Here is a 25,540-nt window from a genome sequence, read left to right as displayed (position 1 = left end):
GCATCTGTGTGCATCTGGGTGCACCTGTGTGCATTTGTGTGCATCTGTGTGCACCTGTGTGCATCTGTGTGCATCTGGGTGCACCTGTGTGCATCTGTGTGCATCTGTGTGCATCTGTGTGCATCTGGGTGCACCTGGGTGCACCTGTGTGCATCTGGGTGCACCTGTGTGCATCTGGGTGCATCTGTGTGCATATGGGTGCACCTGTGTGCATCTGTGTGCACCTGTGTGCATCTTTCCCCTACAGAACCTTTGGTCACATTCCCTGACCTCAGTGGGAGGGGAGCTTCTGTCCTAGAGCTTCTCTATGGAGTCCCATGGGCATGACAGAGGAATCCCACAGGCAGCTCTGGCTGGTTTGAACGTTTACCTCTACAATAGTCAGTGGACCATGAGTCCGGCTTTGGCTTATCATTTTAGCCTTCAAAGAAGAACTTTGATTGGGTAGGTTTCTATTGATCTTTCACTCAATACACAAAAACCATAACTGTCACATAGCATCATTGCTGTGGAAATGACCAGTAGTTATCCTTAATGATTGTAACATACAGCATGGCTGGACACTTGGAGCTGCCCATTTGCTTCCTGTGGGTTTATCTTTGGGCATGTTTGTAGATTGGTATAACTCACACACCAACAGGAGAGTGTTCTCTGTATTTTTTTTATTTTTTTTTATACCTTAAAGTTTTTTATTCCCCCCACCCCCCCGGGGATAGAAATATGGTTTTCCCTCTTATTTTATAGGCAAACCACTTCAATAGAACATGGGGTGGCCATATGGTCATATAAGAACCTCACAATTAATTCAGCAAAGAGAATGGCCCGTGGCAAGCTTTAATAGGCCATTCTAGGTGGTGCTTTGATGACGAATGAGGAGATGATTGCAAAGAAAATGACAGAAACTGTAAAAAGGTTTGCTTTCTTTATTCCTTTAATGATATTCTAATCAGTAGTTGTTATCTGCTTAATGTGACATCCAGGGCATTTGTAAGAGGTACTTAATGCACTTTATGTATAATTTTATAGCAAAAATATGGTGTTGATATTGAAGGATCTTACAGTCTAGCAAACTGTATGCACGAATTCTTGCATCAGCCTTATGTGAAACTCCCAGGGCTAGACTTTTGGCTGGCACTGCTTTCAGAGCTAGCTTTACAACTGTACTTCAGAACCTCTGCTTTAGTCAAAGTGTTCGTAATAGCATGGAGAGGCTCCACCATGGAGGCAAAAAAACATTTCAGTATCTCCTCTAACAGAAAAACAAACTCAAGCTAACTCAACACCCGGCACTCTCTTAAACGGTAGTTAGCAGTTTTAGAGGGAACAGTTCATAGCGGTTAACGTTTTATTTGCCTAGGGTTTTTCTTTCACAGATTTCTCCCAAAACCTGGATGGTTTCTTCCACTTGAACATTTGCAGAATCAAAGCTCCAGCCGCAGTCATCGCCCTGTACTCGCAAGGAGCACACATGGCGTGCGGTTAGCGATCCTCATCCCTCCTGGGACTTGTGTGCTTCGCCTACGCTGTGTTGAAAGGTCACTGCTGAGCTTTAGCCTCAGGAGGTGAAGTTCATGGTCTTCCTTTCTCAGTCCCCAGAACACAGTCATAGTTAGACGAACAGTCTCATGAATGTTTTATTTTTCCCCCAGAGGAAAATTAAACTAGCTCATGTTTGTCTATTTTCATTACAGTTACCAATTACATACTTAGATATTTAGTGCATGGAAATGAAACCGGTTGAAGTTCAGAACCGAAACTTGTGGATAGGCACTTACATCAGAATATAGTTCAAACTGACAAGATACAGTGAGCTTGAGGACCACCGTAGGGCTGTCCACAGTGTACCGATAGCTGTTGCATCTGGAGGGAGATTATAAACATCCCCCAAATGTTTTGCGAGAAGAGACAAGAATCTCGGCTGATCAGTTCATCTGACAAAAGTGAAATTATTGAGGGAAAATTTAGAAATCACTAAAATGCGTTATAATGTCACTCTACTTATTTTATACCCGAGGCCTAAGAAGCACCTGTACCCACCAGCAGAGCCATGCAGCCATGATATCAGTGTGCTCCAGTTCGGGTTTTCTTTCAAACCCTCTTACACACACATTATTAATGCAAGGAGAACTCACACAGATACAGTGGGTGAACAGAGAAATGATGACCCCTCCCGGGATGGTCCCCTGACGCATTTCCTGACTTTCAAACCACAAGGCGTGTTATGACTCTTACACTATGTGGAAGACATGACACTAACCAGGAAGTTGATCAAGACGTCTGAACTGTTTGTTACATTTAGCCTGGCAGTCAGTGTTCCAGGGTTTACAATGCTGGGTGGTCTTAGAGGATATCAAAGTGATACACTCATACCAAAGGGAAAGGAGTTAAGAAATGTAGAAAAGAAGTAAAATGCATTGAGGATTATTGTAACCGCCCTGTAAAAGTCTGTTTTATACTAGCTACTTTATTTTATTTTGAACTTGTGGTGAGACTTAAAGGAAGTTATTAAATTATTTCAACAATAACTACTTGCTACTAGAATGAGCATCATAATGGGAACGATTTTCAGTATGCTGTTTCAGGACAGATTATGGGGACACTCAAACTGATCTTGTGGCTTAGCAGAATACCCCTTACTTTTTAAAATGGTTATGTAACTTCATATATAGAATGATAATTACAACTTGCCTTGGGGGACTCTTGTAAAGATTAACAGAATGAAAAGTAGGAAAGCCAATCACACTTACTATTTCATTTGAGGAGCAAGCAGGACAAAGTGTATAGGCAAACACATCCCAGACTCTTTAAGAGGGCAGTAGCTAAATATTTTTCAATGGTGTGTGTGTGTGTGTGTGTGTGTGTGTGTGTGTGTGTGTGTGTGTGTGTGTTATTTTATAGACAGATCCTTTTTTTGGGGGAAGGAAGACATGTGATCTTTTTATTAGACTTTTGAAAGCTTTTTAAAAAAATTAATTTATTCTTATTACATCTCAATGGTTATCCCATCCCTTGTATCCTCCCATTCTTCCCTTCCTCCTATTTTCCCCTTATTCCCCTCCCCTATGATTGTTCCTGAGGGGGATTACCTCCCCCTGTATATGCTCATAGGGTATCAAGTCTCTTCTTGGTAACCTGCTGTGGTGGCACTCAGAGGAAGGACAGCAGGTTACCAAGTATAGACAGATCCTTATGTATGTGTAGGTCAGAGGAAAACCCTGGCTCTTGTCCTGTAGAAGAAGATCCCCACCTTGTTTTTGGAGACAGAGTCTCTCCTTGGTTCCAAGCTTGCCATTTTGGTTAAGCTCCCTGGCCAGCGAACCCAGGAATAAACCCTTTATGTAGGTTCTGGAGATTGAATTCAGGTCCCCATGTTTGCATTGCAAGTACATTACTTACTGAGCTATCTCCATAGCCAGCCCGTTGCTAATTTGCCATGTGTCTGGTGTGTAATATCCTCGCTGCCTCCTCATTAGCCCATTTTGTTTTTTATCCTTCATATCTCAGCATACCAACAACTGTATTACTTAAAATTTAAATACATTGATTTATTTTATATCAATGGGGTGTTTTGCCTGCATATATGTCTGTATGCCATGTTCATGCCTAGTGTCCATAGTGACCAGAAGAGAGAGTCAGATCTGCTGGTAGTGGAGTTACAGATGGTTGTGAGCCCCCATGTGGGTGCTCAGACCTGAGTCCTCTAGAAAAGTAATCAGTGCTCTTAACCACTGAGCCATTTCTCTAGCCCATAATTTTTTTTTTGTCTTCATGCATTTATTTGTTGATCGGCATGTGGAATTACGGTGTCCTTCAGCTGTTTTTTTTTTTGTTTGTTTGTTTGTTTGTTTTTGTTTTTTGTTTTTTTTCTCCTTTATTAATTTATTCTTGTTACATCTCAATGGTTATCCCATCCCTTGTGTCCTCCCATTTTCCCCTTATTCCCCTCCCCTATGACTGTTCCTGAGGGGGATTACCTCCCCTTGTATATGTTCATAGAGTATCAAGTCTCTTCTTGGTAACCTGCTGTCCTTCCTCTGAGTGCCACCAGGTCTCCCCCTCCAGTAGCCCATAAATTTTATTCCTGGAACTCCTGGATCAAGTCTGCTTTCGAATCTCTGAATTCTTTAAGGAATGTTTTATTTCTATATGCTCCAAAATACATTGTGCACTCTGTAAGTGTGAATTCATTGTTTTTAATCTTTGTATTAACAGAGTCCTGCTCAGTATTTGCCCAGCTATATACAAAATAACAGGCATATAAAACCCTAGTATGAATTATGTGTCTCTCCAGAAGCTCTTACAATTTAATATTAATAATACATTATACTACTCCAAACTTTCAGGGCTTCAATACATAAACAATTGAAATCAAAATAGCAACTTAGTTACTGTAAGTAAATCCTGGATCAAGGGACACCACTCTAGGTGCTTCTGAAACATAACTTGGTTTTTTTTTTATTTTTTTTTATTTTTCACTTTTTAAAAAAATTCATGATATTGAATATGATTTTGTGTGGCCATAAATCTTTGGTACACTTCCAGTTTCTAGTTTTTAGTCCATGTTTGGTATTCAACTATCGCATGCACTCATTTGCTTTAATTTTGTTCATATTAAGCATGTGGCAACTAACTTTCTTATAGAAGTGTTCCTTTTCTATATTGTTTATCTCTCATTTTTATAGACAGATTTTTAAATTCCAATGATTTCATAGGCTAAATTCTTATATATACATTATACTGTTTTGGGAGATTTCCTTTTGTAAAGTTTGCCTATTTGTACATTCTTTGAACTTTAAAAATTCTACCATAGCTACATTTAACAATAACAATCCCTAATATTTGTTGAAAGTGTCGACCAGGCACTGTTCTATTAATATTCGCAACTCTGTGGTAATGGTGTACCACAGTAAGAAACTAATACCCAAAGAGGTGAAGCCGTTTGCTTGTTACTGGCCTAGTATGCTTCTGAACTTTGATGTAGCTCTATGTTTTACATCTAAGGTGTGTGTTCTCATGACAGACCATAATCATTGCCAACGGAATCATATAACCTTTTGAGGTGTAGGTTGGCCTTCAGTGTTCTTCTATGTCACCATTTTCTCGTGAATTTACCCATGAAATTTACTGTTAAATTTTATACTATATTGTTATGTTTCAGGAAAAGATGTGTTGGGGTTTGCTTCAGCTATGCATCACCATAACAAAAAGTACTAGAGATAACTAATAAGAAGAAAAGATTCTTTTTGCTCATGGGTCTGGAGGTTCTGGTTTAAGATGAATGGCCCAATCATTTCGGAGCCCTGGAAAGTTCATCATTACCATATCAGGTCATATCATACCATATTGCAGATCAGATCACTCCCACTGTAGAACAGGAAGCAAATAAAAAGAGAAATAGACTAGGGTCCACAATCTTCTCCCCCACTGATCTAATGATCATCTGTAAGTACTCACCTCCCAAAGGTCCAAAACATCCTCCAACCCTTCGCTGCACAGTCCTTTGGTGGAACATCCAGTATTTAAACTGCAGCAAATTCTAATGACACTTGATTTGAAATTTTAGATTATATGAAGAGAATCAGCATTTCTCAAAGAGTAAATTAAGTTCTTTCTAAATTTGTGTGTTCAAATCTTAATTTTGTTTTGAGGTGGAGATTTCAAGAGGCAATTGTACTGAAACAAAATAATTTGGGTGAATTTAACTGATATTGTTAAAAGGAAAGAAAGGAAGAAAGGAAGGAAGGAAGGAAGGAAGAAGGAAGGAACGAAAGGGTTCCAGAGAGAACCACATGAAGACACAGAAAGAAGATGGCTATTTCTAACTGTTGACGCTTGATTTGGGGCCTCTAGCCTCTGTTACTGAGCAAGCCAACTCCAGCAGTTGCAACCACAGAGTTCGTAGTTAACAAATCCTTAATAAGAAGCCCAAAGAGAAACTTCAGAAAGATAATTAAAAAAAAAAACACGAAATGACATGCTATTATACATTACATATATTTATTGATTAATCTGGTCTTATTCTTCATTTTACTTAATGTGAATGAAGTGATGTAGGAATAAGGTGAGCTAGGAATTTTTTTTCAGCTTTATAGATTCAGTTCTTACCAGAGAAAGTATTTTTAGACTTCCTTTGAGTACAATATAGCCCTGCTGTTATTGGACCATCAGACGCAGTTGGCACAGCATGACATTTCAACAGTTGCTCAAAGCTAACCGTCCCTGTAGGACCTTTGTGATCAGCTAAGGTTATTTTTAAACCTAATTTTAGATAGCCCAGAGAAGTGCTTTTCTGTCTTCCACGTAGTCATCTTGGTGGCAGTGCCACGGAGGGAGGGCTCATGGCACTGCCATCAGCTGGATTCACTCCGAGCCACTTTTATCACTAAAGGCACTGAAAACAGAGGCCGAGAGCTAAGTGATAGGCATGCTACTTTAATTAGGAAGTTCACAGCTCATTTATTTGAGAATTCTTTGATATTTTTCTTACTTGTTCGTTGGAAAAAACATTTTTTGCATTAACGGAGTTTTGATATAATTCCCATCTCTATGTCATATCTTTTCATCAAGGAAATCTGCCTCATGGATCAGTTTCTTCGAAATTCCTGGGAGAACTCTGTATTCATTTAAGTCGATGACAAAAGAGAAACATGCTAAATAATGTGATTAAGGTTGTTAAAAGCCAAAATAAACACTTACAATTATCTCCAGGAGAAAAAAAAAACGGTGTTAGGCAAGTGTGGGCTCTATAAAGTGGGACTCAGTGTGCGTCTTTTAGACCCTGCTGTATAATAGATCATAGTTAAAGGTCTGTTAACAGACCCCTGATGGCTGGGCTAGGTAGCTTGTGGTTTTCTTCTAAACCTATTGGCACAAGGTGGATTTATGTGTGAGGTGCAAATTGGAAGTTGCCTTCTATTGGTGCCCTTGGCAGAACAGAAATCATACTGTAGGGCTAGCAGCAGGAAGTACATTGCTTTGAAATTACCCAGCAGGGTGTCTACTTGCTGCTCTTACTACCTCTGAGACAAGGGCCTTATATTGTCTGGCCATGATTAAAATCAAAGTGTAGGCTGCTTTGTCGGGTGCCAGTAAACTTAGGTGAAAACCAGAAACAATCTGGAGTTTTAATTATTTTAAAATGCGGCGTTGGCAAGGAACAAAGATGAAAGCATTTGTCCCAATTATTCCATATTAATGAATGTGCTAAAATGCAGAGAGAGAAAAAGACAGAAAGGAGAGAGAGAGAAAGAGAGAGAGAGAGAGAGAGAGAGAGAGAGAGAGAGAAAGAGAGAGTTTTTAAAACAAGTTGTTTGCAATATATTTTATGCCATAAAACAATATCTATTTCAGGGTGTCATTCAGAAATTCACAGAGAAAAGCATCACAGCATTGGATACTTTTCTTTTTTTTAATTTTTAATTTATTCACTTTACATCCCAATTGTAGCCCTCTCCCTCGGCTCCTCCTGATCTCACCCTCCCTCCCTCATGCCCCCTCCACCATCACCCAGTCCTTAGAAAGGAGGAGCCCTCCTTCCTCTTCTACCATCTGGCCTCAGCCTATCAAGTCTCATTAGGACGGCCTGCATCCTCTTCCTCTGTGGCCTGAAAAGGCTGCCCCTCCAGGAGGAAGTGATCAATGAATGGGCATCAGAGTCCATGTAGAGGTAGCCCATACTCCCCATACTATGGGACTCACAGGGAAATCGTGCTGCCTATTGACTACATCTGAGCAGAGGGTCTAGATTATCACCACGCATGGTCCTTGGTTGGTGCATTGGTCTCTGCAGGTTCTCCCTCCCCCCCCCCCCCGCCCCCAGGGCCTAGATTTGTTGGCTCTATTGCTTTCCTTGTGGAGTTCCTGTCCTTTCCAGGTCCTTCCACCCCCAACTCTTCCATAAGACTCCCTGCCCTCCACCCCAAAGTTTACCTGTGAGTCTCAGCATCTGCTTCGATCCTTTGCTGGGTGGAGTCTCTCAGAGGACATCTATGTTAGGCTCCTGTCTTGTTCCTTCTCTTCAACGGTTTCCGGTGTCTATTCTGTTTGCCCTTCTGAATAAGAAACTAGGCTCCTCCTTGTTATTTAGCTTCTTTAGGTCTGTGTATTGTAGTGTGGTTGTCCTGTACTATGTGGCTAATATCCACTTATAAAAGAGTATGTCCCAGACCCAGAAAGACATGCATTGGATACTCTTCAGTGATGTATAGAGAAACAGATGTGTCTTTATCTTATTACATGCATACAATGATATTTCTATATGAAATACGCATGGGTTAGAATTTCTTGGCTAATTCCTGACTTAAGGCAGCCCATTTTAAGGAGACTATTTCTGCGCTATAATCAAAACCTGCTCAGTTTCTGTAGGCTGGGCAGTGTTCGTGAAGAAATAAGTCTCACATCTGGCAGCTTCTGAGTCATTTCTCTTCAACTTGTTTTCTACGACGAGTTTAACAACCAAAGTCACAGGTTCAGATGTTTTCCATCTTCGATAACCTTCTGAGAGAAAATGTAAGTAAAATTTGAATAACATAGAGAGCATACAGTCACTAGCACACTGAACTAAATGGTGGCCAAGTACATGGTGATGGAGCCAGAAGCTGATGTGTGAAATTTTTGGAAAATCTGCAACCAAACCATCCATCAATGCTGAGGAGTTATAGATAATTAACAAGATTTATTGAATACCCTCTATGTGGTAGGCACCTTCCATGTGCATGTGCAGGTGAGACATAGTATCACATAGTTTAATTACTTATCAATTAATGATTAATTAATAATTCACACCCATTTCTCTGGAAACTGAAAAAAAAAGCGAGTGAAGGAATGTCTAGTATGTCTTTCACTAACCTTAGTTACTTAGTAACATTCTATTTCTCCTCTTTCTTTCACAATTGGCTCAAACTTATTTTTAAGGACCCAACAAGAGGAAGGATAGCAGGTTACCAGGAAGAGACTTTATACCCTATGAGCATATACAGGGGGAGGAAATCCCCTTCAGGAACAGTCATAAAGGAAGGGAATAAGGGGAAAATGGGAGAGAGGGAAGAATGGGAGGATACAAGGGATGGGATAACCATTGATATGTAACAAGAATAAATTAATAAAAAATTAAAAAAATAATTGGATAAAAGGAAAGAAAAAGAGGAAAATCTATCAATTTGATCACTTCAATTGTAAAGTTAGCATTACTTTTAAACATTGGATAGGGCAAAAGAGTGCAAACGGGAAGATACAAGAGAAGGGATAACAATCGAGATACGATCGAATAAATTATTTTTAAAAAGAATAAATGAAAAAAAAAACCCCAGATATGTAGGGCCTTTACTTTCCAGTAAAAAGGTACTGGTGAATAGTTTCTTTCAGTATCTCTCTCAAAGCAGTCAGCCACTGCAAATGCATGCTTAGATCCTCTAGAACCCTTGGTAAATCCCACCGACCAAATGCCAGTGATGGACATTGCTCTTGTGTTATCCCTCAAACCTATTCAGACAATGGGAAAATCAGATGTGTGCCTTCTTCCACTTGAATTCTAAGATGAGAAACAGGCTTCACCATGAGACAGAATAGTATTAAAGAGCTTATATGAATATCTTTTCTGAACCTGGCACTCATGACTTTGCCTTGTTTTATGATCCTTTATCTTTGTTGTGTTTGTATCCCTTCACATTTGTTTGTTTTATTTAACAGCTATGCAGATAGGAGATTTAAGCTGCCCCTGGGTTTAAGAAGGTAATATGAAACTCAGTTGCTTAGCATTTAAGTTTGTTTTAAAACAATTGAACCCAGTGGTTGAAAATACATTGTTTTCACTATGAGATATTATTTGAAGACCTTTTCCTCTCAAGCTTTCATTCTAATCAGATTTTAATATTGTTCTCAAGCTAACCTTTAATATAATAAGCACAGTGATTTTGTTCAGGAAAAAAAAATAATTCCATGACAGTTGTTGAATCAAATGTACACGTTCAGCACTCATTCCTGCAGCACCACCTATTGTTGTTTTAAAGCCCTTCCTCTACACTGCACAGACACCAAGCCATCCTTTTCTCTGGGTCTGTGTGAGGTGCCTAGTGTTCTGTCCCTTCTAAAGGGTGATGGTCCCATGTTGTTCGTCCTGCCTTGTAAACAAAGGCAATGCCAACTTCTAAATGGGGAATAGACAGCGATTGCAGAGGCAGCATGCTTATAAAATATTTTATGATTATTAAAAGAATCCTTGGCAAATATACCAAAGTACATCTGTGTGGTTTTGATGTTACTACTACAAAGCCCTATGATGTTACAGTTAAAATTAGAATGGGACTTGGAATAGGATAAGAGAACATGCATGGCATTTTTGCCTGTTTTATTTTAATTAGCGCTTAATGCATTTATTATCAAATTTCACCTGTGTTGTCTCCAGTGGGTTTTTAACAGCTTACTTGTGATTAAAAAAAAAAAAAGAACAGCCCACCAATATTATTTTTATTTACAGGTAGAAACTGAAGTTCAGGAAGTGTTGAAATGGCTTTGAGTATGAAATTTTCGATATTAGTTCCAGATTAAGGAAGGTTTGAAAACTCACATCCTCTTCATCTTTTTTTCTGATCTTTCCGTGTCCATGTATGAATGTGGGTAATAAACTGTAACCATGGAAGCTGTAAAAAGGATTTCAGAAGGAAAAGAATTAGCCACCTATGGGGTATTTTTCACACATATTGTCCAATCTCCCTTCCAGCTTAGTAGGGTAGGGAAGGTGGTTTTGAGTCCCTGGATCTTTTCCCGCTGTGCATGCTCTTCTTGAGACTTCACTCACTGCTACACATTAAATAATAATCTCTCTTCATGCCTCTAATTTCAAATATGCACTCAATGTTCCTTATATCTCTGATAATCTCTAGACAAATCTATACTTATAAGTTGTCCATGCGTATAAAACTCCAAGTAAGCTTATCACTTTTTCCTGCCATAATTACACATCTTCTAATATTCCTTTATCTTAGTCAACGTGCTATCATCTATATGTTTTCTTAAGCCAGAGACCTGGAAGTTATCTCGGACTCCTCTGCTCGTTTATCGGCTCCACCTAATCAGTCATGATAATTACATTCACCCATGGCCCATGAATTCCTCCCTGCTCCATTCAGACCCTGTCATTTCCTACCTGGCTCTTTATTATTGGTCGTATTGATTTTTCTTTTTGCCTTTTAAGCAGGCTTTGTCGACTGTATATGATGATAGGGTTTATAAAGTCATCTTTGTATCAATATTTCATGAACTTTTACCGTATTCAAGTCCCTCCTCTTTCCCCCTTCCCCTCCTTCCATTTGTTTTTCTAGATAGTCTCAATTCTATTTTTTATATTCTATATGTTTATAAGATTTGTGTGCTTTAAGAAATTCTAGGGTCTACATATAGGTAAATCATCATGATATCTCTGTCCCTGAGCCTGACTTATTTTGCTCAATATAAATTTTATTTAGCTATAAAAATAAATGAATTATATTAGTTGTTAGAGAAGGAATACAACTGGAAACCATCTTGTTTGGCTCAGAGTGCTTTTTGTTTGACTTTTTCTCCACTAGAACATATAAAATTCAGGATTTTTAGAAGCAGGCTTCACTGATTTTATGAAGAAGCACAAACTTAAAAAAAAATGTATTTATTCTTTGTAAATTTCATATCATGCGCGCCAATCCTACTCATCTACCTGTCTCTTCATATCCTCCCTCCACCCTTGCAATCTCCTCCAGAAAAGAACAAAAATTTTCATCATGGAAGCTGCAGCGAGTCACAGTATGTCCCACAGTATACCCTTCGGTTCACACATCTGTACTTGCAAATTTTCATTGCAAGGAGGTCTGGTCTGGTCTGAAGCCTCTGGCTTCGGCTGCACTAGCAGTACTGGATCCTCACCAGGAATCTTCTCAGATATCCTGTAGTTGCCCTTTGTCATGGAGATCCCGCAGCCTTAGATCTACAGGACAGGCTCCTTCATGCACTCCAGCAGTTCATAGATGGGGTAGATGTTGGGGTGGGTCAACTCAAAACCTTGGATCTGGGCCTGGGTGAAAGCTGAGCTGATGAGCCCACCAGCTCTCCTGCACCCTCGCCAGCAGGGTGAGCTCTCCTGCACTGCCCTGGCTAGCTCACCTAAGGCTGCAGCCTGCAAGGACTAGGGACAGCTCTCTAATTCTCATACCCTTGGGGCGGCTTACCAGCACCCATACCACCAGGACCAGCTCTACTGTGCTGCTCAGGAGCGGTCCATGGCATGGCCTAGTTCTCCTGAATGTTACAACCAGTAAGTGGCAGGGCAGCTCTCTGGCTCTCATGGTCTTGAGGTCAGCTTTCCCACCTGCTGTAGGTGGAGAGGGGAGAGGTAGAGGAAATGTCTCCCATGCCACCACATGCAGACAAGTGGCAGGGCCAGCTCTTCCATGCTCACAACTCCGAGGTGGCTCAAGCACACTCTAGCTACCAGGATAAGGTCATCTCTAGTGTGCTGCCTAGGAGAGGTGCTGAGCCTGCTCTCCAGAGGAAGCACAAACCTTTACACTACAAATCTGAGGCACTCAGAGGAAGGATAACAGGGTTATTAAGAAGAGACTTGATACCCTATGATCATATAGAGGGGGAGGAGGTCCCCTTCAGTCACAGACATAGGGGAGAGGAATAGGGTGAAAGCAGGAGGAAGGGAGGAATGGGAGGATACAAGAGATGGGATAACAGTTGAGATGTAATATGAATAAATTAATTAAAAAACGTCAAAAAATGTAGCTTTTCCAGTTTCTATTCAACCCCTACATCTAGTAGATGTCCTTACCATGCTATGTATTTGGTTCTCCTAGTGTGCCAATTCTAAGAGTGGCTGCTGATTTGAAATATACAAATATACTGATATACTATGTTATATTATTGGAATTAAGGAGAAAAAAGTCTTAGGACCAATGCATAGATTCTGAAGTGGCACATAAGAAACTGCAACTATGAGGCACCAGAGTTCGTGTGAAAGTCATACCCCACCCTGGAGAGGGAGACCTGGTGGCACTCAGAGGAAGGATAGCAGGCTACCAAGAAGAGATGATACCCTATGAGCATATACAGAGGGAGGAAATCCCCCTCAGGAACAGTCATAGGGGAGGGGAATAAGGGGAAAATGGGAGGGAGGGAAGAATGGGAGGATACAAGAGATGGGATAACCACTGAGATGTAACAAGAACAAATTAATAAAATAATATATATCTTGGAAAAAAAGAAAAGAGTATGTTTTCCCCATCCTCCTACAGTAGAAGCCTCATTAAAAGTGTTTTCAACTGCATATTAGCCCAAGGGGCATGTCCTATGAAAGCCTTCACTTACCAGGAAACTGAGACAGAGGGGAGGATTCTAGTGGGACTCTAGATGAGAGAATCATGGGAGAATGGCAAAGTAGAAGGATCCAGAGGGTCCTAGAAGCCTACAAGTAGAACATTATGATAGGCAGATTTGGGCACAGGGGTCCCGCTCAAACTAAGGCACCAGCCAAGGACAATACAGGCGGTAAACCTTAAACCCCTACCCAGATCCAGACAATGGACAGAACACTCTCCACAGTAGAATGGAGAGTGGGATATTACTTTCTCACATACTCTGGTGCCTCACCTTTGACCATGTCCCCTGGAGGGGGAGGCCTGGTGGCACTCAGAGGAAGGACAGCAGGTTACCAAGAAGAGACTTGATACCCTATAAACATATACAGGGGGAGGTAATCCCCCTCAGGAACAGTCATAGGTGAGGGAAATAAGGGGAAAATGGGAGGGAGGGAAGAATGGGAGGATACAAGGGATGGGATAACCATTGAGATGTAACAAGAATAAATTAATAAAGGAGAAAAAAAGTAAAAAAAAAGTAAAAAAAAAAGTGTTTTCAAAATAAAAAAAAGAAACTGCAGCTATTACTGTTAAGATTTTAAAAATTAAGAAATGATAGGTATTTTAATATGATAGTATTTATAATTATCAAATAAACATGAACATCTTAAATGCAGTGGGATAAGATCAGAGAGACATTTCTACAAAAGTCAAAACCAAGAAAGGAAACTGGATATCTCAACTACCATATAAGGGCAACTCAACACATTAGCCAATGCTATCTAGACAGAGATACCTGGAGGGGTAAGAATTGGAAATGAAGGGGATGAACTTCATTTTAGATATTATTTTTATATCTTGAAGGTGTTCCCCAATCCACAGAAAACTGCTACAAATAAGAAAATGTAAAGCATAGAGGTATAAAATGAATAAAATGCAATAACCTCCACTGAAAGTCAAAAGCCAAGTGGAAAATGTAATAGAGAAACACGCATCATATATAGCAGCAAATAAAATAGCATCAAAGATGTCTCTGTCTCAAATTCCCTCCATCAGAGCTCAGGGAACCTCATGGAAGAAGAAGAAGAAGAAGAAGCAGAAAGAGTGTAAGAGCCAGAGGGGATAGAGGGCACCAGGAGAGCAAGGCCTTCTAAATCAACATGAGCAACACCCATATGAACTCACAGAGACTGAGGGAGCAGGCACTGGGCCTACAAAGGTCAGCCACCTGTCCTCTGCATTGATATTAAAGCTTTTAGCTTAGTAACTTTATGGGACTTCTGAGTGTGAGAACAAGTGGGTCTGACTCTTGTACCCGCTCTTAGGGCTCTTTTCCTCCTGTTGGGTTACTGTGTCTAACTTAGATGTCATGATTTTTGCTTTATCTTGTCATATCTTATTTTGTCCAGTTTGGTTGTCATTTCTTAGAGCCTCTCTTTTTTTTCTAATGAGGGACAGAAAAGAAGTGGATCCAGAGGAAAGGAAAGGTGGAGAGGAACTGAGAGAATTAGAGGGAGAAGAGACTATAATCAGGAATATAGTGTATGAAAAAAGAGGTATTTCCAAAAAAAAAAAAAAAAAAAAAGGAAAAAATCATGTTGTTACCACAAAAAGAGACCAAAATAAATTATTAGATATAAAATTAATAAAATAAAAATAATCTACGTGGAAGAAACTATAAATAGGCCTCAATGATAAAAGTAGATGAATATAAAATTGTACTAGTCGACAAGAGGTTACACATCATAAGTGAATAGGTGACCATACATATAAACTATTTATTTAATTTCATCCTAAGAAAAATATTTTACCTCTGGACTTATACAGATTAGTTATAAGGTTTATATGGAAGAGTAAATGAGCATGAAAAATCAGGGAGTTCCTAAAGAGGGATTTTGAAAACAAAAGTCTACGTTATAGTTGCACATTATAAGTGAAAAGTCTGGGCTAATGATGCGTGGGCAAACAGAAAGAGCAGTGCCGTCCTGATGGAGATAGTGGTTCAACAGGGCAGAAATGTGGGCAAAGCTATGGAACAAACATAAGACGACCGTCATTAATCATATTACTATGTAGCAGATATCAAAATAGCCCAGAGATCTAAATGGGTGAAATAAGTTTCAGAAGCAAAGAGCTGTAAGTCTGACACAGATTACTATGCTCAAACACAAACACTTATTCTGAGACTTGACAAAAACATTTTACGGAATAATGAGGAAAAGAAACAGTTCAAGGAAGTCTTAACACACACACACACACACACCCCGAACTGTGTTGGACATATCTCACAGAGTGGAATGTGTTAAGTTTAAATTACAGAAAGATTCTATTTTTCACCTATCTAATTGGCAAGGATCCCAAGGTCTGAAAACCATATCCTATTGTAGATGTTTTGGTGAAATAAGTGTACAGAATAATCTGAGCCTCCGTGAAGGAGAACGCAACAGTATTACATAAATGAGGGAGTGTACATGCGCTCCTCAGGCATGCAACCCTGCTTCTCAGAAATTGTTCCAAAATGCAAATTGACATATGGTCAAGACTGCTTCCTCATGGGATTACTTACAATGCTCAAGGATGAAATAGCTTACATATCAGTGGGAAACAGCTCAATAGAGTGAGATATATTCCCACATGGAGCACAGGGCCTCCCCTTTTTTTTTTCGTTTTGTTTAAGAAAGTATCTTAAATTATTTCCACTTTATTATTTTCATTGGATTAAATAAGAATATTTACAATGGCTATTTGCCAACCTAAAATCCCCAACCATTTTTCTTTCCTCTTTTTTTCCCTTTCTTTTTTCCTTTTGTCATTTTCATACATGTACAAGATGTTTTGTGGTCATATTTACCCCTTCCCCCATCCACTACCCTTTGTTAACTCCTTTGCGTTCCTGATGACCTTTCCTTGACCTAAGCCAATTCCCCTTCTACTTTTGTGTTGCACATGTGCCTGTGTGCATGGGCATATGCCTAGGTCTATGGGGGAAATGACAGCTTGGGACACTTAGGTTTGCAAATCCTGAGTGGTAGCCGGAAGACAATGTTCATAATTCTCCTTCTCTCTCTCTGGCTCTTTCTGCTCCCTCTTCTGTGATGCTCCCCGGGCCTTGGATGTGATGACGGTTGCTGTAGAGACTAATAACTGGTCAAAGTGCTGAGAACAAGTGGTTGTCGCGTATGAACAGCCCAAACAACTTTCTAAAACACAGGAATGTATACGTCACAAATTATAATGTAAAATACCTAAAAATGTTCATCTTCTAATAACAAATCAGTACGGTTGGATAATCCCACCAACAGTCTTCTTACGTGGTGACAAAGATGCCTACGGCATCTCTCGTCTTTGGCAACTGTGCTAAAGGACATATAACGTTTGAAGTCTGTCCATGTTTTTAGCATTCTAATAACAATGTTTGGAAAGGCAGTCAAGAATCACACGATGGTAAGGGTCTTTGCTGAGGTAACAGTAAGAGGACAGGATACAAACCAAAGCATGTTTGTATTTCCTTCTTTTTGTGTTAATCTCCTAGCACTTTTCTTTGTTAGATGTTAAACATAGCTGGTGGCAAAGTGTGAAACCTGTGGTCCTAATGCCGGTGTCAAAAGTGGAAGGTAGGGCTTGGAAATTAGGTGCAGCCTCTAGGGAACTGACTTCTGGTCAATTTACATATGATTAGGAGAAGTTTCAAGATTTTAGGTTTTCCAAGCTTACAAAGATGAAGTTGTGGTGGTGAATGGTTTCATAATTATTAAGTCCTATGCAAATACTAAATAGTGTTGTTGTTGGAGTCATTATTTCCCTCAAGAAGATAAAGAAGAGATTGGGTAAAAGAAAAATATAAATCATAAGATATCACAAAATCAATTATGTGATGATGTTACCTGGCTTAGAAAAATATAAATAATACTTTGTTATGATTGTTTTTATAACTGGGTCAACTTTAAGTTTGGAAACCAGGGGAATTACAAATTGGAAAAACGTATACTTTTAAAGTTTTTTTTTCATAATAACAGAGTTTGCAAAAACGTGAGTTAAAATTTCTATTTGTATATTATATATTGAATACATAAGGGCTCTGAATTACTGCACCATATAATCATATGATTGATTATACTAATGTGCATCTCTGAAGTATAATAATTTATTTATTCATTCATTCATTTATCAAGTATAACTAATGTAATTACTGTTTCATCTTAAACTCATTATTTATGGTCATAAATTTAGAGATAAGAATGGAATTATGTTGATAAGTTTATAAACTTGATGGCTGGAGGCCAATTAGATTGCTTCATGCTCCTAAATTATTGAATAACAATGTTACTTATAGTGAGGATATTGACTTGAAACAAAGATTTTGGGGATTTGCATCATGTGAAAAAGGCTGTAAGTTTTCATTTTAACTCCCTTATATAAATGCAAAATGGGCATTTGAAAACCACTTAATGATTTTAACTAGCAAATGATGGGAGTGCTTATCGGGGAGCACTCGGGGAGAGTGCTAAGAACAAAAGATTCTGGTACTTTATGAGAGATATGGAGGAGCCTTGATAAGTTTAGGAAAAAGTAGGTAATAATTAGTAAACTGGAATATCAACATAGGATTTTTGGAAACAGTTACAGTACTTGTTTGAGGGATGACAAATAGAAACGTTTATTTATTTGAGGAACGAAGGTAGTTGTACCAGGGCACCATGTGGCAGAGTAGACTTCTCTTTCCTTCTTTCCCTTCTTCCTTTCTTTCCTCTCTTCTTCACTCCCTCCCTCCTTCTCTCCCTCTCACACCACCATTCTCTCCATAGGCCTGAGTGTCCTGGAATTCACTATGTAAACCAGGCTGGCCTTGAAATCATAATGATCCCGCCTTCTTGCCTGAGTACTGGGATTAAAGGCAAGCATCACCATGCTCAGCTCAGAGTAGAGCTTTCTACGAGAATCAGAAATTTACCCTCAGTAAGTGTTCTAAGCGCCTACAAGAACCAGAAATGAATAGCAGTAAAAAAGAAGCACGTGAGAATAAAATGGGCCGTGGTGTAGCTAAGTAGTCTCTAATTTAGATTTAAAAGGAATGCAAAGGGAATGGACAATTTAATTGAAAAGATCAATTGGAAATTAGTATCACTTTAATAGAAGACGTACAGTCAATATAGTTGTTTTTGTACCACTAGAATGTAGCAATAGACTTTATTTTTCTTTTCAACATAGTGGCACAGCTACTTAATGTACAGGATTGTGCCAAGCCCCTCAGCAGAATAGAAAGTTAGTAAATCACTGTCCAGGAGTGTAGAATATTGCAATGTGCAGATATTTAGAAAGCAAATGACCAAATTTCAAGAGCTCTAAAATCCATCCTGATGCTATTCTTGGTTGCCAACTTGACTGTATCTGGAATGAACTACACTCAAGAAACGGAGGGCACACCTGTGTGAAGTTTTCTGCTTGGTTTGAGGAGAGTGAATCCAATTTTCATCTGGACCTTTGAGGTAGGGATACAGCAAGCCTTTGATCTGGATCTTGAGGTGGGAAGACACACCTTTAGTCTGGGCCGTGCCTTTTTCTGGAAGCTGTGTAAGGACATAGAAGAAGAAAGGTTTTGCTCTTTGCCTGCTTACCCTTGTCTTGCTGGCACATCCAGTCTTTCATTGGCATTGGAGTCTGATGACTGTCAATGGAAGACTTGCATGCGTACATATGTCATGTGAGCACACGTGCACACACATACAGACACACACACACAGACACACACACACAGACACACACACACACAGACACACACACACACAGACACACACACAGACACACACACACTGCTCACATGCAAAGAAAGCATTTCAGCATCAAGTGGTACTGGCACACTGGATGAATTGCTCAGAGCCTGCTGAAGACATCTTGTATTAGCAGATGTGGCTGAGGTCTTCAATCTGTTTCTGCTTGATGTAGCCTTAACTCTCACAAGGAGTTGCTCAAGAGCTCAATGACAAGGCAAACAATCAAGTGTTTGGTCTATAGGTTAATTCTGTAGAACATGTTAGAATTTGCTATGTCAATCAGTGATGGCCCAAATGGATACTGAGGAATCAAGATCCTTTCAGTAGGGAAAAGAGCAACCAGTACATCTGATAACTTGCTTCATTGGAGGAGAATGGAATTAGGTGGTAATTAGCTGTTAACTGCTTAGCCAGATGTTTAGAAAGATTAGAGAATTGATACAATATAGATCCAGGCAAAGATTCAGGAATAATTTCCTTGGAATGGCAAAGTACTCAAACACTCTTTATGTATAAGGTGTACAGGATGACTTAATTTATGCCAACTTTCCCCCCAATGGTTGGCAAAATGGTAACAAGACTCCATGATTTCCATATATCTTTCTTGTTCCTAAGAATCATCTGATCACAGCCAATTACTGTCTTCAATGTTGTCAGTCTATTAAAGAGAGATATCATGATGGATACAACTCCTAGTAAGACTCCAGTGGGACACAGAGGCCTGTACTAAGCCTTTGTGGTGGCTCCTTTTCACTTGAAAGTTGCCAGTTTTCAATGAGCAGTTCATAACTTCAGAACCATTTTCTTTTGGAGAGACAGTTAATCTGTCACTAGAATATACTCTTATTGTATACACAGTATTGCCTTCCTTGTCCAAAGTTTTTCTGTAGGCCCTGCCATACCCAGTCTATCTAAATCACTATCATGTGACTTTTAAGCCTGAAGAATTCAGTTCATGGTCAATGGTGGGCTCACATCTCATTAATCACTAGTTTAACTCTGTACTCATTTTGACCCTCCAATAGTCCCCCAGATAAATAAAATGAAGATTTAAAATTACTCTTGTCCCACTAGGCTTGCCTCTTTGTTATATAAAAGAACAATGGTGCAGGTATAACAGCTTTAATTTGATCTTCATTATTTAGTGACATGGTTGGTTAGTAAAAAGCTAATTAATACCATTTCCACTCTTATTTTGGTTCTATCTGTGTGCTCTTAAACTGAGACGAAAATCTAGAATTGTCTGGGTAAGTGTTCAATTTTTAAGTAATTATTTTATTTTATTTTATTATTTTTTCTCTTTTTTTCCTTTTTCCCCTTTTTTATTAATTTATTCTTGTTAAATCTCAATGGTTATCCCATCCCTTGTATCCTTCCATTCTTCCCTCCCTCCCATTTTCCCCTTATTCCCCTCCCCTATGATTGTTCCTGAGGGGGATTACCTCCCCTTGTACATGCTCATAGGGTATCAAGTCTCTTCTTGGTAACCTGCTATCTTTGCTCTGAGTGCCACCAGGTCTCCTCCTCCAGGGGAATTATTTTAATATGCTTTTCCAACATGGGATTATTTTATATACCAGTATCAAGTGTTTATCACTGGCACTTATGAATGAAGTTATTACTTCAAATAAGTGAGGATATTAAGATCTGAACTTAAATTGCATTTGAAAAATCTGGATGTGGTGGCACATTCCTTTATTCCCAGTATGCAGGAGGCAGAGGCAAGTGGATCTCTGTGAATTCAAGGCCAGCTTGGATTACAAAGTGAGTATAGGCCAGCCAGGGCTCTGTTACACAGAGAAACCCTGTCTTGAAAAACAAAACAAAAAACCCAAAACCAAACAACGAAAAATCATATTTGGATTCTTGTTTAATATATTCTTTCAGGGCAAATACCGTCATAGTTTTTTGAATTTAAATATTTTATCCTCTGAGATTTTGCTTTTGTTTTTATTCTTGTGGGGTTTCATTTCCTTTTTTACCCTGAGTAAAATTGCCCTTCTTGGGTTGGAGTTTTCCTTCTAGTATCTTCTGTAGAGCTAGATTTATGCTTAGGTAGTGTTTGAACTTTGTTTTGTCATCGAACATCTTGTTTTCTCCATCTATGGTAATTGAAAGCTTTGCTGGGTATAGTAGTCTGGGTTGGCATCTGTGGTCTTTTAGTGTTTGAATGACTTCTGTCCAGACCCTTCTGGCTTTCTTAGTCTCTGTTGAGAAGTCAGGTGTAATTCTGATAAGTTTGCCTTTTTTATGTGACTTGGCCTTTTTCTCTTGCAGCTTTTAATATTCTTTCTTTGTTCTGTACGTTTAGTGTTTTGACTATTACGTGGTGGGAGGATTTCCTTTTCTGGTCCATTCTATTTGGAGTTCTGTACGCTTCTTGTATATTTGTGGGCATTTCTTTCTTTAGGTTGAGGAAGTTTTCCTCCATGATTTTGTTGAAAATATTTTCTGGGCCTTGCAGTTTGGAATCTTGCTTTTCTTCTATCCCTATGATTCTTAGGTTTGGTCTTTTCATAGTGTCCCAGATTTCTTGGTTATTCTGTGTCAAGAGCTTTTTAGATTTAGCATTTTCCTTTACTGTTGTACCCATTCAAATCTTCTATTTTCAGTCATATCTTCTATCTCTGATATTCTTTGTTCCAGCTCTTGGATTATTTTGGTCATGCTTGTGTTTACAGATCCTGTCCTCTTCTCTCAGTCGTGTCCATTTCCTGTATTTTCTCAGATTGTATTTTCTTCACAGCTTGGATCTCCTGTTTTAGGTCATGAAACCTTTTATTCATTTCTCTCTCCTGTTTGATCGTAGTTTCTTCAAGTGATTGGTTCAGTTCTTTCTTTGTGTATTCCCATTCTAGTTTGAGGGATTTATTTTCCTCCTTTAAGGCCTCTGTCATTTGCATAACCTCAGATTTGAAATCCTTCTCTTGTGTGTCAGCTGAAATAGTATCTCCAGGGCTTGTGGTGGTGGTGGAACTGCTGTTCAGATCCCTAGCACTCATGTAAAAACCAGGCATGGCAGCTTATGTATGTAAACCCAGTGCTATTGGGATGAATCAGGATTACGGGATCATGGGAGTAGGTTTGGCGAAGCATTCTAGCCAATCTCCAGCTTCAATGAGAGAAGTCTGTCTCAAAAATGTAAGGTGGAGAGGACTAGAGACAGACGCTTGTCATTGAACTGTGGCCTCTATTTCCATTCCTACAGGTTTTCTCAAACACACATGCGCACACACACACACACACACACACACACACACACTGTTATAAGTTAAAAAGTGCTAATTTCAAGTATCATTAAAAATAATCTAGTTCTTTAATCAATAAAGAAATACATTCATCTAGGGCAGATTAAGTAAGAATATTTGATATCTTCTATGATTTGGCCCAATTATGAGGAGAGAAGCTTGTCATAGCTGGGCTAGAGTCCTGGAGGCCTTAGAAAGAGTCAAGCATTTCTTTTTAGCCTCTAGGTTTTTAAAAATATTTTTATTTTTTTACATATACATTTATATTATTATACATATATAAAATAAGCTACATACAGCAAGGAGAACCATGAAACAATCAAGAATTATATAAATGCTATATTCACTGTGCTTTGGCAAGGTTGTATTAGGCAACCTTGCAGAAAACAACTTTCCTATCTTGCTGTGTCTAAAATTCTGAATGTAGATCAATATCTATCATATATCATCATTATCAACTTAAAACATCTATCTAGACCTAAAAAACTAAACTTAATTGTAAAACTAAACTATCTGGTCTTCAGCCCCATCAGAGACTTGAGAAGGAATAAAATTAATTATCTGAGTAAACAGGAAGTACATGTTAGCAGCTTCCAAATGAAAAAGTTGGCATAGATTCTAGATTAAAGAGGCATCTCAAATGGTCTTGCTTGACAGCATGGGTTAACTAGATAGTGTTCAGATGATTTAAGATGGTGGGCTGTTATCAATGATACATTAAATATCATCTTTCAACAATTACGTTTTTAATGAACTGGCACAGTATGAACTAGTCTATATTGACTTATCATATATGGGGAAGCAGGGAACTAAAATCCCATAGTGGCCAAGACATTATTGTACCAAGATATGAACACAGTGAGTTTTGTGGTTTACTAGAGGTGTGTAATAAGAAGGTACTAATTTTGTTGTGGTTTGAATATGAAGTTGCTTGTATAAAGGCATGTATGTTGAAGGCTTGGCCCCAGCAAATGGACATAGTCAATGAGATATAATTCACCACGAGGGCTCCGAATAAATGAGTGAATTCATCCCATGATGGAGTCATAATCTGGTGGAATTTTTGAGAAGTGGTGGAAATTTTTGAATACGGGGCTTAGTGGAAGGAAATAGACTACTGGGTATGCCAGTGGCTGTTGTATCCTGCTGTAAAACCATTCTCTTCTCTGCCAGCTCCCCACTCCCCCACCCATTGCTGTAAATTGATGCTCTTCCTCTAATATGTTTCCTAACACTATGGTAACACTCATGCACAAAATAGATGGAGCCAACCAACCACAGGCAGAAATCTCTAAAACTTTGAGCCCAAATAAGCCTTTCCTCCTTTTAGTTGCTCTTCCTATGTATTCTATCACAGCATTTAAAGGCTAGCACACTTCTTAATTTTGATTAACTTTTCCAAAAATGTACCCTTTTCTCTCTCCTCTCTTAGGGCACAATTTTAATATATGCTTATCAGATTAACAGTGTTAATATTGTCAGACAAAATTAGTTAGGCTTTAAAACATATGAAATGAGGTTGCTTTTATTTATAAGTCAAAGTCCTGTTTATATACCAATATTTAAGAAAACTAGCTTAGCACCAGTACTTCGATGTAATACATTGTCTTTCTTTCTTTCTTTCTTTTAAAGACAGGGTTTGTTTGTGTAGCCTTGGCTGTCCTGACTTGATTTGTAGACCAGGTTGGCCTCGAACTCACAGCAATCCACCTGCCTCTTCTTCCCATTTTAACAAAGGATTATTTGGGTTCTGAAACATCCAGACCTCACTTAGACCAGAGTAATGAGAGAAGTATCTTAACGTCTAGGGTTGGCTCTTCTGCCTCAAAACTCAACATTACACGTCCACAAACTGGGTAAAAATAAGAAAATAAGAAGATCCACTCTTCTCATAGCTGTGTAAAACACTTTTGGGGACAGAGAGAGAAGAACCCAGATAGTTTAGGTGAGCCTCATATATAGAATCCGTGGAGGCTTTAGGGTTTGGCAAAGTTAGGAGCTTAAGAAAATTTAAAAGTAAGACATGTAGATGAGACTCGTGGGTTCTGCATAGACGTTGTGATAGATGGTGGCTCTTAAGTGTTGATGAGTGGAGCCACTCATAGAATGGAGAGAGAAAGAATAGAACATTGCCGGATCATCTGATGAAGTACATCCACCTCTTCCCAGGAAAGAAATATTGAAAGAATGCAATAAAACTATATATAAGGAGTGAAGAGTTAGAGGTACTTGAAGGAGAGATAAACACTTTTTTTGTTTTGGTTTGGTTTTTTGTTTGTTTGGGTTTTTTTGTTGTTGTTGTTGTTATTTAGATCACAAGTGGGGAATGAGAAAAAGACTTGTGAGAGAGCAGATGATATTTATCCCCTTAGAAGTCGACCCACCATGTCGGGGAGGTTGGTTAGTAAGCAGCTGAAAAACATCCTTGAACAAATGCTGAGAGGAGGTATAAATGTGAGCCAAAAAACAAGAGGCGGGGCCTTTTGGAGACTGGGGATAGTTTGGGCTGTTCATCACTCCACTTCGAGACGCTCCTAGAGAGAACCACTCGAGGGAAGACGTCAGGGCTCCAGGCTCCAGCTGAGGTTCCAGGTTCTGGTTGCTCCAGGTTCCAGCAAAAGAAATCCTGCAGATTACACCAGGACAAACGTTCTTTGGAACTGATATCCTTACGGTTTCATTATTGTATCCTTTAATCTTCTTTTCCTATTGTTTAGGTTAGCTGGGTTATAAGTGAGGTGCTCTCGGTTAATAAGTTTGTAATAAAGTATATTTACTAAGTAAATTAAGCCCACAGTACTGTCCTCTTTTTAGAGCTCATACAGTCAGAGAAAACTCCTAAGGTCCAAGGGTAGGGAGAGGAAGTTCCTCTCTATGGATGCCCAAAAGGAGAGAGCTGGAGGCTAGGATAGGACTGACTTATTAAAGACTTTAGTTCTATCTGAGAGGTGGGAAAGTTTAGCAATCATCATCAGAAATTAGTCTCGTTGTACAAACATAGGCAATACTTCCCCCCACTTAATTCTGAAACGGAGAGTCATGTAAGCCTACAGCATTGCTGACAGTCCGGTATTCCTGTGCTTGGAGCCTAGAATTAGAACATAGTTGTGGAGCACCAGCTGTGCCTTCCAACTCATGACATTCCTGTCATTCATGGCTCTTTGGGGTTACCTTCTGTTTTACTGGATTT

General features: G+C 39.1%; 1 long non-coding RNA gene across 1 annotated transcript in view; it reads left to right on the top strand.

The window, feature by feature from the left end:
• LOC311584864 overlaps positions 1-25,540 on the top strand; it is a 134,074-nt gene that overhangs the window by 32,636 nt on the left and 75,898 nt on the right. Inside the window, exon 2 of the long non-coding RNA XR_014775021.1 lies at positions 10,475-10,610. This is a non-coding gene — a long non-coding RNA (uncharacterized lncRNA). The remainder of the gene's footprint in view (positions 1-10,474; positions 10,611-25,540) is intronic.

Source organism: Acomys minous, assembly GCF_964271855.1.
Source record: "Acomys minous genome assembly, chromosome: 15".
Lineage (NCBI taxonomy): Eukaryota > Metazoa > Chordata > Mammalia > Rodentia > Muridae > Acomys > Acomys minous.
Note: the sequence above shows the minus strand (reverse complement) of the source record. Positions and strands in the feature narration are given on the sequence as shown.